Below are 17465 nucleotides of genomic sequence, written 5' to 3'. Positions count from 1 at the left end.
TATGATGGCAGAATATAGTATTTATGGCAAGACTCTTGGCAGTGTGGAGGATCAGAGGGATCTTGGGGTTTGAGTCCATAGGACACTCAAAGATACTGTGCGGGTTGACTCTCTGGTTAAGAAGGCATACGGTGCATTGGTCTTCATCAGTCATAGGATTGAGTATAAGAGCCGAGAGGTAATGTTGCAGCTATATAGGACCCTGGTCAGACCCCACTCGGAGTACGGTGCTCAATTCTGGTTGCCTCACTACAGGAGAGACATGGAAACCATAGAAAGGGTGCAGAGGAGATATACAAGGATGTTGCCTGGATTGGGGAGCATGCCTTATGAGAATAGGTTGAGAGGATGAGAGGTGATTTGATAGAGGTGTACAAGATAATGAGAGGCACTGATCGTGTGGATAGTCAGAGGCTTTTTCCCAGATTTGTAATGGCTAGCATAAGAGGGCATAGTTTTAAGGTGCTTGGAAGTAGGTACAGAGGAGATGTCAGGGGTAAGTTTTTTTTCGCAGAGAGTGGTGAATGTGTGGAATGGGCTGTGGGTGGCGGTGGTGGAGGTGATAGGATCTTTTAAGAGTCTCCTGGATCGGTACATGAAGCTTAGAAAAATAGAGAGCTCTGGGAATCCTAGGTAGTTCTAAGGTAAGGACATGTTCGGCACAGCTACGTGGGCCGAAGGGCCTGTATTGTGCTGTAGGTTTTCTATGCTTCTAATACTCTACCCTTGTCTGGATGAGTCCAGTGTCAGCAAGAAGCTCACCATGAATCATGATAGAGCAGCCCACTTGAATGGCACCATATCTACCAGCCTAGCTGCAGTTACTTCCCCCGACTATTCCACTAGCAATCGTCAAACCCAAGAGCAGCACCATGAGAAATGATAAAGTAGTGTGTTCCTGGCCTCTCATCACTGCTCATTCTAGATCCTGAAATCTCCTCCCAAGAGCATTCAGACTGCATCAATATAAGCAGGTAGCTTGCTACCACATTTTGAGGACAATTAAGGCAATTTAAAGACAAAGCAGTATTGGCATAGACCAGTTGAACTGCATGTTCTTATTTCTGTGTTATGAAACTTTAAATGATTGATAAACTTGCTGTTTCACTGATCAAACAAGACCCTTTGGTTCATTATGTTGATGCCACCCATCAAATACCCTCTTATACTAATTGCATTTACCATCACATGCTCTGTAGCTTCTGAGTTTCACAATTCTGCTGTTTTAATATTGTGAGAGTCTCTGCCTCCATCAACCCTGAATTGTTGTGTTTCAGCTTCCAGCTACTCTTCAGGTTCAAGAATTCTTCCTCAGATCTCTTCTAAACCAACTATCCACTTTCTTAAACCTATGTTCTCTGATTTTGTACACCTCTGCTAGGGGTAAAAAGCTTCTCATTACCTATTTTATCCATGCCCTTCCTGATTTTATCAGATCCATCGTCAGCCTCTTCTGCAAGGGAAGCAAACCCGGCCTGTCCATTCCCTCCTGACTGGTGAATCTTGTCTGCATGCTCTTCATGTCCCTCCTATAGTTCAGAACGAGAACTACAGATAGTCTCCATCTATGGCCCAAACAGTGTTTTGTGAAGTTGCACCATAACAACTTTGCCTTTATGTTCTAACCCTGGCTCATGCTAGTAAATACACCAAGGTCTTGGAAATCTGTCGACTCTATCTATGCCTTTCATAATCTTATTAACCTCTAACAGGTCTCCCCTCTTGATGTTTATAAGATTATGTGAGGCATAGATAGATGACTAATATTTTTCCTAGGTTTGAAATGTCTAACACTAGAGGGCATGCATTTAGGTGAGAGGCAGCAAGTTCAAAGCATATGTGGAGGGCAAGATTCTTGCCCACAGAGTGATGGACGGCCAGAATGTGCTGCCTGGGGTGATGGTGAAGGCAACTGCAACAGAGGCATTCAAGAGGCTCTTAGATATGGATGTGCAGGAAGTGGGCAGATTTGCTCATTGTGTTGGCAGAAGGGATTAGTTTAAGTTGGGCATTTTATTACTAATATAATTGTGGGCCAATAGCCCAATTTTTCTGTTGTACTGTTGTATGTCCCCCTGATTAGTAATAGATAAATATTGCAAGTAGCAGAAATTCTATGCAGGTATGACCATTTTAAAGTAGATGAAAAATAACAATTAGGTGAGTGCATTAAAAAATTAGGTAACATTATTGTCACTGAAAACATGATAGAAAAGTGATTATATGAAAGTATCTAATTACCTTGAAGTACACCTTTATTGCCTTGGTGCAAACTGTTTTTAAGCGGCTACAAATGACATATTCTGCCACTACCTTGAATGATGGTTGTGTAATCATGGCAGAACAAGCATCCTGTAGAAATAGTTCAATTAAGTTCAAGTTTAATTATTATTCAACGATACATGAATACAACCAAACGAAACAGTGTTCCTCCAGGTCCAAGATGCAAAACACATTACCAACAGCACACAGCACACTGCACGAAGTACAAATAGCACATGTGATTACAATTTCAGAAAAAAACAGTCAAAAAAATATAGCCCAAGTCCCCGAATGACCAAGAGGTAAATGTCCATAAAATGCACATCAAAGTTTCAATTTGAAATCTAGTCTTATTCTGCAATAATTAGCCTCGATCACAGGGACCTCTTACATTGAGTTTGTGAAAAGAAATTCTAGGAAGTTTGAATGACTGCTACTCGACGAGAAAAATACTGAATAAACTTCAGTTTTACCTGAACTAAAATGTATTCACAGTTTCCATCGAACACATATTGCTTTCCATCAAATGTGGTGATATGACCTTCTCCATGAACCATACATGTTGAAGGACACAATGCATTCCCTTGGCAATTCCACTTTCCTCTGGTGCAAAAACTGTTAAAAAAAGCAAACATGGCCATCCAACACCAATAAATACTTTTTAAAAAGCGAAAGTTCCACACACCATCATAAAGTCTGGAAATAAGCCAAAAGTAAAGAAATTGACTGGGGGGGAGGGGATTTGTGGATGAAAATTTTGCAGAGTTTAAGTGGATGTTGCTAGAGCCTGATTTGCCATTGGAAGATCTTGCCACTGATTATGGAATTTTTGTTTGGGAATGAGCAGAGACCAGAGCTGAAGGAAGGCTGATATAATGGAGTGTTGCAGGACTGGAGCAGATTAGAAAGGGGTGGGGAGGATGGTGTAGTGTATTTGATATTCTAGTAATATTGTAAATAAGCATTCTTTGTTGTTATATGTAAGAAGTAGGTGAATGACATATGTCATTAAACCACTGTATCATATGAGAGAGCCTCACTAAAGAAGAAAACTAAGTAGACATGTTTCCTGACTCCAGTGTTTTCCGTTCAATTAGTTTTAAAGTTACAAAATGTGGCAATAAGGAAGTTTTAAACTGAATCCAGAACAACTACGTCCCTGTGAAAGAGTAGCATCTACAGTGAATGAACTGAGCAGCATCTGTACTAAACGACCTGAGCAGTATCTATACTGAACGAACTGAGCAGCATCTACAATGAACTGAACAGCAACTACACTGAATGAACAGCAGAATCTATTCTGAACGAACTGAGCAACATCTACCCTGAACGAACTGAGCAGCATATACAATGAACTGAACAGCTTCTACACTGAACGAACAGCAGCATCTACACTGAATGAACAGAGCAGCATCTACACTGAACGAACTGAGCAACATCTACCCTGAACGAACTGAGCAGCATGTACAATGAACTGAACAGCATCTACACTGAACGAACAGCAGAATCTATACTGAATGAACAGCAGCATCTATACTGAACGAACAGCAGAATCTATTCTGAACAAACTGAGCAGCATCTATACTGAACGAACTGAGCATTATCTACCCTGAACGAACTGAGCAGCATCTACAAAGAACTGAACAGCATCTACACTGAACGAACAGCAGAATCTATACTGAACGAACTGAGCAGCATCTATACTGAACGAACTGAGCAGCATCTACAATGAATGAACTGAGCAGCACCTATACTGAACGAACATCAGCATCTACACTGAACGAACTGAGCGACATTTATACTGAATGAACAGCAGCATCTACACTGAACGAACTGAGCGGCATCTATACTGAACGAACAGCAGCATCTATACTGAACGAACAGCAGCATCTATACTGAACGAACTGAGCAGCATCTACACTGAACGAACTGAACAGCATCTACAATGAACTGAGCAGCATCTATACTGAACGAACAGCAGCATCTATACTGAACGAACTGAGCAGCACCTACACTGAACGAACTGAGCAGCACCTACACTGAACGAACTGAACAGCATCTACAATGAACTGAGCAGCATCTATACTGAACGAACAGCAGGATCTATACTGAACGAACAGCAGCATCTATACTGAACGAACTGAGCAGCATCTACACTGAATGAACTGAACAGCATCTACAATGAACTGAGCAGCATCTATACTGAATGAACTGAGCAGCACCTACACTGAATGAACTGAGCAGCACCTATACTGAACGAACAGCAGCATCTATACTGAACGAACTGAGCAGCATCTACAATGAACTGAGCAGCATCTACACTGAACGAACAGCATCTACACTGAACGAACAGCAGCATCTATACTGAATGAACTGAGCAGCACCTACACTGAATGAACTGAGTAGCACCTATACTGAACGAACAGAGCAGCATCTACACTGAACGAACTGAGCAGCATCTACAATGAACTGAGCAGCGTCTACACTGAACGAACAGCATCTACACTGAACGAACAGCAGCATCTATACTGAATGAACTGAGCAGCACCTACACTGAATGAACTGAGTAGCACCTATACTGAACGAACAGAGCAGCATCTACACTGAACGAACTGAGCAGCATCTACAATGAACTGAGCAGCATCTACACTGAACGAACAGCATCTACACTGAACGAACAGCAGCATCTATACTGAATGAACTGAGCAGCACCTACACTGAATGAACTGAGTAGCACCTATACTGAACGAACTGAGCAGCATCTACACTGAACGAACTGAGCAGCATCTACAATGAACTGAGCAGCATCTACACTGAACGAACAGCAGCATCTACACTGAATGAACAGCAGCATCTATGCTGAATGAACTGAGCAGCATCTACACTGAATGAAATGAGCAGCGTCTATACTGAACGAACTGAGCAGCGTCTATACTGAACGAAACGAGCAGTGTCTATACTGAACGAACAGCAGCATCTACACTGAACGAACTGAGCAGCATCTGCACTGAACGAACAGCATCTACACTGAACGAACTGAACAGCATCTACACTGAACGAACTGAGCGATATTTTGGAGCCAATGACATAGCTGATGCAAAATGAGTGCCAGTGTTACTGAGTACAATAGGTAAAAGCATACAGTCTGCTTAGAAGTTTAACTGCTCCAGCCAAACCAGCCTAAATAAGCTATGCTGATATGGTGAACGTAATGCAGGAAGATTTAGAACCAAAACCATTGTTGATTACAGAATGCATTAGGTTTCATAAATGGATTCAAAATGAAGGGAAGCCCATATCAACTTATGTGCCTGAATTGAAGAGATTTTCTGAGCATTGTAAGTTTGGTGATGGGCTTAATGATTCCCAGAGAGATTGTTTGTGGAATCTTTCAAGAAAGCATTCAAACACTGCTCCTAACTAAAGTACAACTCACAATTAAAAGAACAGTACTAAAAAACACTTGTCAAAGCTCAAGGAAGCAGGTGGTTTTGCCCTACCGAATGTTAAAATGTATTACTGGGCTGCCCACCTATCCATTCTTGCATGGTGGAAAAAAGGCCCACCCTCTACTTCAGACTCGTGCCCAGCATGGTTACTCATAGAGCGAGTGCTTTGTAAGAAGACTTCCTTACCAGCTCTCCTTAATAGTCCTACTGCAGTTAATAAGTCACATTTTAGTAACAGCTTCATGGTTGGCAGCACTATAAGAATTTGGAAGCAGATTCAACTACACATTAAGGCCCCAAAAACTTATATTAACGCTCCGATTTGTGACAATCATTCCTTTTTGCCTGGTCTAAATGATACTGTTTTTTCTACCTGGAAACAGAGAGGCATCTGTAGTGTAGGTGACCTATATATTAATGGAAACTTTGCCTCATTTGCACAGTTACAAGAAGTTAAAAATTTCCCTGCATCTAGTTTTTTTGATATTTACAAATTCGAGATTATGTTAGGAAATATATACCTAACTTCGAAGTTTTAGACAAACAAGAGTCCCTGGAGCCAATAAATAAATTTGATCCTGTTACTCGTAGTGCGGTATCCTGTTTTTATCAGATCCTACATAATGGAGCCCGGGTGAATACTACAGGTTTTGAACAGGCATGGGTGAAATGCCAGATTAGAGTTATAGAGCCCTAAAGTACAGACACCCATCTAGGCTGTGCCAAACTGTTAATCTGCCTCATCCCATCAACCCTCCATACTCCTCCCATTCATGTATTCTTCAAACTTCTTTTGTGTTGAAATCGAACCACAATCCACCACTTCTGCTGGCAGTCTGTTCTGCACTCTGAATGAATAAGTTCCCCATCAGTTTCTCCTTAAATTGTTTATCTTCCACCAACCCCCTATACCTATGACCTCTAGTTCTAGTCTCACCCAATCTCAATGGAAAAAAAAGGCTGCTTGCATCTATCTTATCTGTATCCCTCAGAAATTGATATACTGCTATCAAATCTCCCTTCATTCTCCTGCACTCCAGGGAATAACTCCAGCTCATTACTTCATCCCTCCCCCTTCAAGTTCACCTATCACCTTTTCTTTCTACCTCTCCTCCCCCCACCTTTAAAATCTACTGCTCAGCTTTTTCTCTCCAGTCCTGTCGAAGGGTCTCAGCCGAAACGTCGACTGTACTTTTTTCCATAGATGCTGCCTGGCCTGCTGAGTTCCTCCAGCATTTTGGGTGTGTTGCTCAGAATGTTCCTGTTAGAATAAAGAGTCAGGCTGGCTGGGTGAGAGAACCCTGACTGTCCAGAGATTTTGAGGCTCTGATCAGGAAAAGGGTATAGGTAACTAGGATCAGGGATACCTCTTGAGGGGTATAACAGATGTTGGAATAGACTTAAGAAGGAAGTTAGGAGGGCAAAATGAGGATGAGACAGCTTTGACAGATAAGGTAACAGAGGATCGTATAAGATTCTATAAGTATATTAAGAGAAAAATCGTAACTCAGGAGAAAGTACACTCTCTTAGTAATCAATGTGGTCATCAATAGAATCATTGAGTCTCAGAACACTATAGCACAGAAACGTGCCCGTTGACCATACTGGCTTGGTTTCCTGCCTAATCCCACCTACCTACACGCTGACCATAGCACTCCATCTCTCATCCATCTGTCAATCCAGACTAGTGTTACAATTGAAGCCAGATCTACCACCTCCGCTGGTAGCTTATTCCATGCTTGTACCACTTTTGTATGAAGATCTCTCTCAGATTCCTCTTGAGTATTTCACCTTTCACCCTAATCTGATGACCTCTAGTTCTAGTCTTACCTATTCTGAAATAATTGCATTTCAACTGTTTTTATTGTGGGGAGGGTCATGGAAGCTATTGAGTTCTGGGAAGAGAACCGTGTTATCCTGAAATTTACCAATATTAGGCAGTACAAGGTAAGGTGTTGGTGGTCTTGAAGTGCATAAAGGTGGATAATTCTCTGGGACCTGATAAGGTGTATCCCAGGACCTACTTGGAACATGGAACTATATGCTGGTGAGCATAAAATCCTGGTGGGAAAGTGGGAGTGGAAGATTCTGAGAGATAGAAGGTACAGTATTGCATTTCTAAAGACAAGAACAGGTTAGGGAAAAATCGTCATGGTTTTGAGTGTGGGAAGTTGTGTCTCATGTCTTTGATTGTGTTTTTTGAATATGTGACCAAGACAATTGATGAGGGAAGTCCAGAAACATGGATCATGTCTACATAGAATTTAACAAAACCTTTACAAGATCTCGTTTGGGAGGCTTGTCAGGAAGGTGGGATCACATGACATCCAGCGTAAACTGGCCAAATGGATGCAAAACTAACTTGGTGATGGGACTCAGAGGGTGGTAGTGGAGGGTTGTTTTTCAGATTGGAGGCCTGTGACCAGTGGTGTACAACGGTGAATGGTGCTGGGTCCACTGTTGTTTGTCATGATGATTTGGATTAAAATGTAGGTTGAATGATTAGTAAGTTTCTGGGATGCTACCAAAGTTGGTGGTATAGGGGATCATGAAGTAGGTTGTCTAAGGTTACGAAGGTTTATTGATTAACTGGGAAAGTGGGCAAAGCAAAGGCAGATGGAATTTAAATGACAAGTACAAAGTGATGGAGTTTAGGAAATTATACCATATTCAGTGAATGGTAATATTCTGGAGCATATGACTGAACATAAAGACCTAGGGGTATAGGTACATACTGTAGTTCCCTGAGTGGCGAAACAGGTAAACAGATGGGTGAAGATGGCGACAGCATACATACGTTCATTAGCTGTAGCGTCTTATTACTGATGTACAAAATGTTAATTAGACCACGCCTAAGTGGTGACAAAGTACAGGTTTATAAAATTATGATGGGCATAGTTCATAGTCATATTTTATTCATCCTGGGGGAAATTGCTTTTCATTACAGTTGCACCATAGATAATAAATAGTAATAGAACCATAAATAGTTAAACAGTAATATGTAAATTATGACAGTAAATTATGAAATAAGTCCAGGACCAGCCTATTGGCTCAGGGTGTCTGACCCTCCAAGGGAGGAGTTGTAAAGTTTGATGGCCACAGGCAGGAATGACTTCCTATGATGCTCTGTGCAGTATCTCGGTGGAATGAGTCTCTGGCTGAATGTACTCCTGTGCCCACCCAGTACATTATGTAGTGGATGGGAGACATTGTCCAAGATGACATGCAACTTGGACAGCATCCTCTTTTCAGACACCACTGTCAGAGGGTCCAGTTCCATCCCCACAACATCACTAGCCTTACGAATGAGTTTGTTGATTCTGTTGGTGTCTGCTACCCTCAGCCTGCTGCCCCAGCACACAACAGCAAACATGATAGCACTGGCCACCACAGACTCGTAGGACATCCTCAGCATCGTCTGGCAGATGTTAAAGGACCTCAGTCTCCTCAGGAAATAGAGGCGGCTCTGCCCCTTCTTGTAGACAGCCTCAGTGTTCTTTGACCAGTCCAGTTTATTGTCAATTCGTATCCCCAGGTATTTGTAATCCTCCACCATGTCCACACCGACCCCCTGGAGGGAAACAGGGGTCACCGGTACCTTAGCTCTCCTCAGGTCTACCACCAGCCCTTAGTCTTTTTCACATTAAGCTGCAGATAATTCCACTCACACCATGTGACAAAGTTTCCTACCGTAGCCCTGTACTCAACCACATCTCCCTTGCTGATGCAGCCAACTATGGCAGAGTCATCCGAAAACTTCTGAAGATGACAAGACTCTGTGCAGTAGTTGAAGTCCGAGGTGTAAATGGTGAAGAGAAAGGGAGACAAGACAGTCCCCTGTGGAGCCCCAGTGCTGCTGATCACTCTGTCGGACACACAGTGTTGCAAGCACACGTACTGCCAGTCAGGTAATCAAGAATCCATGATACTAGGAAAGCATCCACCTGCATCGCTGTCAGCTTCTCCTCCAGCAGAGCAAGGCGGATGGTGTTGAATGCATTGGAGAAGTCAAAAAACATGACCCTCACAGTGCTCGCTGGCTTGTCCAGGTGGGCGTAGACATGGTTCAGCAGGTAGACGATGGCATCTTCAACTCCTAGTCGGGGCTGGTAGGCAAACTGGAGGGGGTCTAAGTGTGGCCTGACCACAGGCCGGAGCAGCTCCAGAACAAGTCTCTCCAGGGTCTTCATGATGTGGGAGGTCAATGCCACCGGTCTGTAGTCACTGAGGCCGCTGGGGCGCGGCATCTTCGGCACAGGGACGAGGCAGGATGTCTTCCACAGCACAGGAACCCTCCGGAGCCTCAGGCTCAGGTTGAATACATGGTGAAGCACTCCACATAGCTGAGGGGCACAGGCTTTGAGCACCCTGGTACTGACACCACCCGGTCCTGCAGCCTTGCTTGGGTTGAGACGTTTCAGCTGTTTTCTCACCTGTTCAGCTGTGAAGCCCACCGTGGTGGTTTCGTATGGGGAAGGGGTATAGTCATGAGAGCAGGGTGGGGGACTGTGAGGAGGGGTAGGAGGGAGAGTGGAATATGTGTTGGTTTGGGGCTGACAACAGATGGCTCATGCTGGGGATGGGCAGGGGCCACAATGTCAAATCTGTTAAAGAACAGGTTAAGTTCATTGGCCCTGTCCACACTGCCTTCAGCTCCTCTGTTGCTAGTTTGCCGGAACCCAGTGATGGTCCTCATCCCCCTCCAGACCTCTCTCATGTTGTTCTGCTGGAGTTTCCACTCAAGCTTCCTCCTGTACCTGTCCTTAGCCTCCCTGATCCTGGCTTTCAGGTCCCTCTGTATTGCCCTCAGCTCCTCCCTACTTCCATCTCTAAACACCCTCTTTTTAGCGTTCAGGATGTCCTTAATGTCCTTTGTTTCCCATGGCTTGTTGTTTGAATAACTAAGGACAGTTCTTGTCGGAACATTGTGGTCCACACAGAAGTTGATGTAATCAGTGGTGCACTCTGTGAGCCCATCAATATCCTCTCCATGTGGCTCACAGAGTGCCTGCCAGTCTGTCACCTCAAAACAACCCTGGAGCGCCTCATAAACCTCCTCCAACCATTTTCTCACTGTCCTCGAGGTTGCAGGTTTACTCTTCACCAGAGGCACGTAGCAGGGTTTTTAGATGCACCAGGTCAGTACATAATCAATCTTTTCCCTAGGGTAGGTGTGGCAAAGACTAAAGAGCATAGGTTTATTTTGTAAAGGGGACGAGGGGCAACATTTTTCATGGTGGCTGGTGGGTATATGGAACAAGTACAAGGCAGGTACAAGGCAATGCTTCACAATTACTACACAAGTATGTGGATAAGAAAGGGTTGTGGGGGGGAGTGATATGGGCCAAATGGGACCTGGCTAGATAGGCATCTTGATCAGCATGGATGAGTTGGGCCAATGGGCCTATTAGAATAATGTATCACTCTATGACTCGATAGTAGCTGAACACAGGGGTACAACTACAATGGTTAAAGGGCATTTAGACAGATAGTTGGATAGGCAAGGGATATGAGCCTAATGCTGGCAAACAGGCATCAGGGTGGGACAAAAGTGCATGAGTCCATGCTGTACAACCTGATAATTGTTTGATTGTAAGCTCTCGTCCTATAATCTTGAGAGATTTTGAGAAATATTAAGTGTTCTCACTCTGTCTGATTCTAAGCTGACATTCCAAAGATTACACTACTGTCCAAAATCCCATAGTTCAGTGAAAAATATTTAAACAGAGCTCCTGTTTCCTGGTTCCAGTCATTCAGGAGAACAGTGTTTACAATGCATTGCAAAAGTCAATTCATCAATCCCAACTCATCTTATGTAGACTTGCAAATAAAATTTTTCCTTTTACATTGGTTCAATTGAAAACCATGTCATTAAGGAAACAGAAGTGGAAAATTTCTTACCATGTCATACAGTCCTTTACAATGACCTCACCCTGTCCATATGGACGGCCTCCGTATTCACAAGAGCAGTCATCAGGAGGCACGCATCCTTTCTCGCCATCCAGCACCAATCCACTCTGACAAATGCAGCCAGACACACATTTTGTTGCCAGCTGGAGAAATTGAAAAAATGACATTTTAAATTGATTTACATGCAATGACAATAACAATGTATGAGGTCTGTTTGATGGTTTAATTGGAAAGCTGAAATTCACTTTGTACTCACACACTGGCTCTCTGCCGCAAACATCTGACACGTTGGTGCACAAGCAGCTCCATATTCACCTTCTTGTGCATTCTCGCAATTAAAGTAAACTTTGGGAGGGTAACAGTGTTCTGGAAAGACAGACATCTATCTCTTTGAAAAATGTTCTGGTGTCCTACTTAAACTTTATTTGCCAGTTACTGAGATATACATTAGATAGCTCCATAATCTAATAATCACAACAGGGCCGGTCAAAGATGTCACTATCTTTTTTTAAAGTCTTTTTTTTATGATTGCAAGACATTACGAACTTCAAGCACTGCAGGTCTACCACATCAGCAGGTCATTTGATAGTAGAGGCGTTGGACTTGGTGTGGACCCAGTTGCTACATTCAGAGTCAGTGCGCAAACACAGTGTGCAGCCTAACAGCGAGTAATGATTGTCTTAGTAATTTTTCTTGTGATTGCAAGACTCTAGACATTGGTGATGTGGAATGCTGAAAGTCTGGTTCACTGCATGGTCTCGGTTGTAGCATGGACTAAGCCTCATGTCACAGTTACGCCTGTTGCAGCTGCCCAGGAAAGAAGTGGTATGGCATGCTGGCGTTGCTGCTGCCCTCCAGGCTACTGGATTTCATTTGGTTGCAGACTGCTGTGAGCTTGTTCCTGCCAACGACATTCATTGGATTCAGGGACTTGTGCTGTATTATGTATTTTTTGTGTGACTGTATGTTTACTGCTATCTTAAAAGTGCTATATGTGCCTTGTGCTATGTATGACTGTTGGTACTGTGTTTTGCTCCTTGGCCCCAAAGAAATGCCTATTTCGTTTGGCTGTATTCATGGTTAGTTTTATGTACACACATGAAACAGGACCATGAATAGATCAGGACCTTAAGATTAATAAGATTATGGTCTGAAATCCCACATTCTTGAATTTGCCAAAATTGAATTTATTGTCATATGCACAAGTACCAAAATAGACAGCTGCAATGAAAAGCAGGCATAGATTCACAGGCATATAACATCAGAGACACAGCATTCACAATAAAAACATGTTGAACATAAATTATACACAATTTTTACAAAAAATTTTGAACAAAATGTGTATAACCTTTTACCCCCTTGCTCATCAAGAATTTATCTCACAAAGATATAGTCTCTCCAATGCCTGAAATCCCTACTCTTGTTCTCAAACCCACTGCAATAAACTATAACATCCACTCATATATCTGAGCTACTATATACTGTGTGTGGCATTCGGAATAAGGTGGAGGAACCCATGACACAATTAGAGATTGGTTGTATGACGTTGCGGGCATCACTGAATCATGGCTGAAAGAAGGCCATAGTTGGGAGCTTAACATCAAAGGATATACTTTGTATCAAAAGGACAGGCAGGAAGGCAAAGGCAGTGGTGTGGCTCTGTTGGTAAGAGATGAAATTACATCTTTAGAAAGAGGTGACATCGGGTCAGAGAATGTTGAATCTTTGTGGGTGGAGTTAAGAAATTGCAAGGGTGAAAAAAAACCATTATGGGAATCATACATAGGCCTTCAAATAGTAGCCAAGATGTGGGGTTGAGATTGCAAAGGGAGTTGGAAAAAGTATGTAATAAGGGTAATGTCAAAATTGAAATGGGCACTTCAATATGCAAGAGGATTGGGAAAATCAGGTTGGTGTAGCGAGGGAATTTGTTGAGTGCTACGAGATAGCTTATTAGAGCAGCTTGTGCTTGAGCCTACTCAGGGAAAGGCTATCTTAGATTCGGTGTTGTGGAATAACCCAGATCTTATTATGGAGCTTAATGTTAAGGAACCCTAAGGAGGCAGTGATCATAATATGATTAAATGTGCCAGTCTTCACTGTGGAAGACACTAGCAGTATGCCTGAGGTTGCAGTGTGTGAAGGAAGAGAAGTGGGTGCAGTTATTGTTACAAGAGAGAAGGTGCTTAAAAAGGTGAAAGAACTGAAGGTACATAAGTCACCTGGACCAGAAGAACTACACCCTATGGTTCTGAAGGAGGTAGCAGTAGAGATTATGGTGGCAATAGAAATGATTTTTCAAAGATCATTGGATTCTGGCATGGTGCTAGAGGACTGAAAAATTGTAGATGTTACTCCACTCTTTAAGAAAGGAGGAAGGCAGCAGAAAGGAAATTATAGACCAGTTAGCCTCACCTCAGTGGTTGGGAAGATGTTAAGAGTCAATTGTTAAGGATGAGGTGATGGAATACTTGGTGACACAGGACAAAATAGTACAAAGTCAGCATGGTTTCCCTTCAGGGAAAATCGCGCTTGACGAACCTGTTGGAATCCTTTGAGATTACAAATAGGATAGATAATGGGGATGTAGTGGATGTTGTATACTTGGACTTTCAGAAGGCCTTTGACAAGGCCCCACACATGAGACTGCTTACCAAGTTAAGAGCCCATGCTATTACAGGAAAGTTACTAACATAGAGCACTGGCTGATTGGTAGGAGGCAGCAAGTGGGAATAAAAGGATCTTTTTCTGGTTGGCTGCCAGAGACTAGTGGTGTTCCTCAGGGGTCAGTGATGGGACTGTTATTTTTATGCTGAATATAAAGGACTTAGATGATGGAATTGATGGCTTTGTTGCCAAGTTTGCAGATGATACAAAGATTGGTGGAGGGTCAGGTAGTGTTGAGGAAACAGGTAGGATGCAGAAGGACTTAGAAAGATTCGGGAAATGGGCAAGAAAATGGCAAATGAAATACAACGTTGGAAAATGCATGGTAATGCACTTGGGTAGTAGAAATAAATGTGTGGACAATTTTCTAAACGGGGTGAAAATACAGGAGTCTGAGGTGCAGTGGGACCTTTGTGCAGAACAGCCTGAAGGTTAACTTGCAGGTTGAGTTGGTGGTGAGGAAAGCAACTGCCATGTTAGCGTTCATTTCAAGAGGTCTAGAATTACAAGAGCAGGGATGTAATGCTGAGGCTTTATAAGGCATTGGTGAGATCTCACCTTGAGTATTGAGAACAGTTTTGGGCTCCTCATCTAAGAAAAGATGTGCTGGCATTGGACAGGGTCCAGAGGAGGTTCACAAGGATGATTCCAGGAATGAAAGGGTTATCATATGAGGAACATTTGATGGCTCTGGGTCTGTACTCGCTGGAATTCAGAAGGATGAGGGGGTATTTCATTGAAACCTTTCGAATGCTGAAAGGCCTAGACAGAGTATATATGGAAATGATGTTTCCCATGGTGGGGGAGTCAAAGACAAGAGGGCACAGACTCAGAATAGAGGGGTGCCCTTTCAAAACAGAGATGTAGAGAAATTTCTTTAGCCAAAGGGTGGTGAATTTGTGGAATTTGTTGCCACATGCAGCTGTTGAGGCTAGGTCGCCGGGTGTATTTATGGCAGAGATTGATAGGTTCTTGATTGGACATGGCATCAAAGATTATGGGGAGAAGGCCGGGATTTGGTGTTGAGGAGGAGATAGGGAAAAAAAGGATCAGCCATGATTAAATGGCAGAGCAAACTCGATGGGCCAGATGGCCTAATTCTGCTCCTATGTCCTATGATCTTATGGTTTTATGGAATTTGAGAGGGAGAAGCACAAGTCACATGTATCAGTATTGTGATGGAATAAAGGGAATTACAGAGGCATGAGAGAGGAGCTTGCCTAGGTGGATTGCAGGAGGATACTAGCGGGTATGACGGCAAAGCAGAGGTGGCTGAAGTTTCTGGGAATAGTTCACAAGGTGCAGGATAGATATGTCCCACAGAAGTTGTTCTCAAATGTCAGGGGCAGGCAACTGTGGCTAACGAGGAAAGTTAAGGACTACATAAAGCCAAGGAAAGGGCATATAAGGTAGCAAAAGTGAGTGGAAAGTTGGATGATTGGGAAGATTTTAAAATCCGACAAAAGACAACTAAAAAAACCCATAAGGGAAAAGATGAAAACATGAGTTGAGAGTTAAAGGGCAAAAGTTTAGGGGTAACATGGGGGGGAACTTCTTTACTCAGAGAGTGGTAGCTGTGTGGAATGAGCTTCCAGCAGAAGTGGTTGAGGCAGGTTCGATGTTGTCGTTTAAAGTTAAATTGGACAATTATATGGACAGGAAAGGAATAGGGGGTTATGGGCTGAGTGCAGGTTGGTGGGACTAGGTAAGAGTAAGAGTTCGGCATGGACTAGATGGCCTGTTTCCGTGCTGTAATTGTTATATGGCTATATGGTTATATGAAATATGAGGGTAAACTAGCCAATAATATGAAGCGGGATACCAGAAGTTGTTTTATTTCCAGTTATATGAAGAGTAAAAGGGAGGTGAGAGTTGATATTGGACCACTGGAAAAATTGCTGCTGAGGTAGTAATGGGGGACAAAGAAATGGCAGATGAACTTAATGGGTACATCTGTTTTCACTGTGGAAGACACTAGCAGTGTGCCAGAAGTCTATGAGTGTCAGGGAGCAGGAGTGAGTGCCATTGCCATTACAAAGGAAAGGAAGTGCTTGGCAAACTGAAAGGTCCTAAGCTGGATAAGTCACCTGAACCAGATGGACTACATATCAGAGTCCTGAGAGAGGTTGCTGAAGAGATAACGGATGCATTGGTCATGATCTTTCAAGAATCTGGCATGGTCCCGGAGGACTGGAAAATTGCAAAAGTCACTCCACTCTAAGAAGGAAGGAAGGCAAAAGAAAGGAAATTAGCCAGTTAGCCTAACCTCAGTGACTGGGAAAGCGTTGGAGTCCATTATTAAGGATAAGGTTTTGGGGTACTTGGAGACTAATGATAAAATAAGTCAAAGGCAGCATGGTTTCTGTAAAGGAGAATCTTGCCTGATATATCTGTTAGAGTTCTTCGAGGAAGTAACAAGCAGATGGACAAAGGAGAGTCAGTGGATGTCACTTACTTGGATTTTCAGAAGGTGTTTGATAAGGTGCCGCACATGAGGCTGCTTAACAAGATAAAATCCTGTGGCGTTACCAGAAAGATAACGGCATGGATAGCGGAATGGCTGACAGGCAAGAGGCAGCAAGTGGGAATAAAGGGGGCCTTTTCTAGTTGGCTGCTAGTGACTAGTGGTGATCCTCAGGGATTAGTAGTGGGACTGCTACTTTTCACATTGTTTATCAGTGATTTGGATAATGGAATTGGTGGCTTTGTGGCAAAGTTTGCGGATGATACAAAGTTAGGTAGAGGGGTAAGTAGTGCTGAGGAAGATAGGTGGAGGGGTAGGTAGTGTGGAGGAAGATAGGTGGAGGGGTAGGTAGTGCTGAGGAAGATAGGTAGAGGGGTAGGTAGTGCTGAGGAAGCAATGTGATTGAAGCAGGACTGAGACAAGTTTGAAGAATGGGCAAAAAAGTGGTAGATGGAATACAGTGTTGGGAAATGTATGATAATACATTTTGGTAAAAAGAACAATAGTGCAGACTTATCTAAATGGGGAGAAAGTTCAAACATCAGAGGTGCAGAGGGACTTAGGAGTCCTCGTGCAAGACTCCCAGAAGATTAATTTACAGATTGAGTCTGAGGTAAAGAAGGCAAATGCAATGTTGGCATTTATTTCGAGGAGAATAGAATATAAAAGCAAGGAGATACTGCTGAACATTTATGAGACACTGGTCAGGCCGC

Source organism: Mobula birostris, chromosome 11 (assembly GCF_030028105.1).
Source record: "Mobula birostris isolate sMobBir1 chromosome 11, sMobBir1.hap1, whole genome shotgun sequence".
Taxonomy (NCBI): domain Eukaryota; kingdom Metazoa; phylum Chordata; class Chondrichthyes; order Myliobatiformes; family Myliobatidae; genus Mobula; species Mobula birostris.
Note: the sequence above shows the minus strand (reverse complement) of the source record.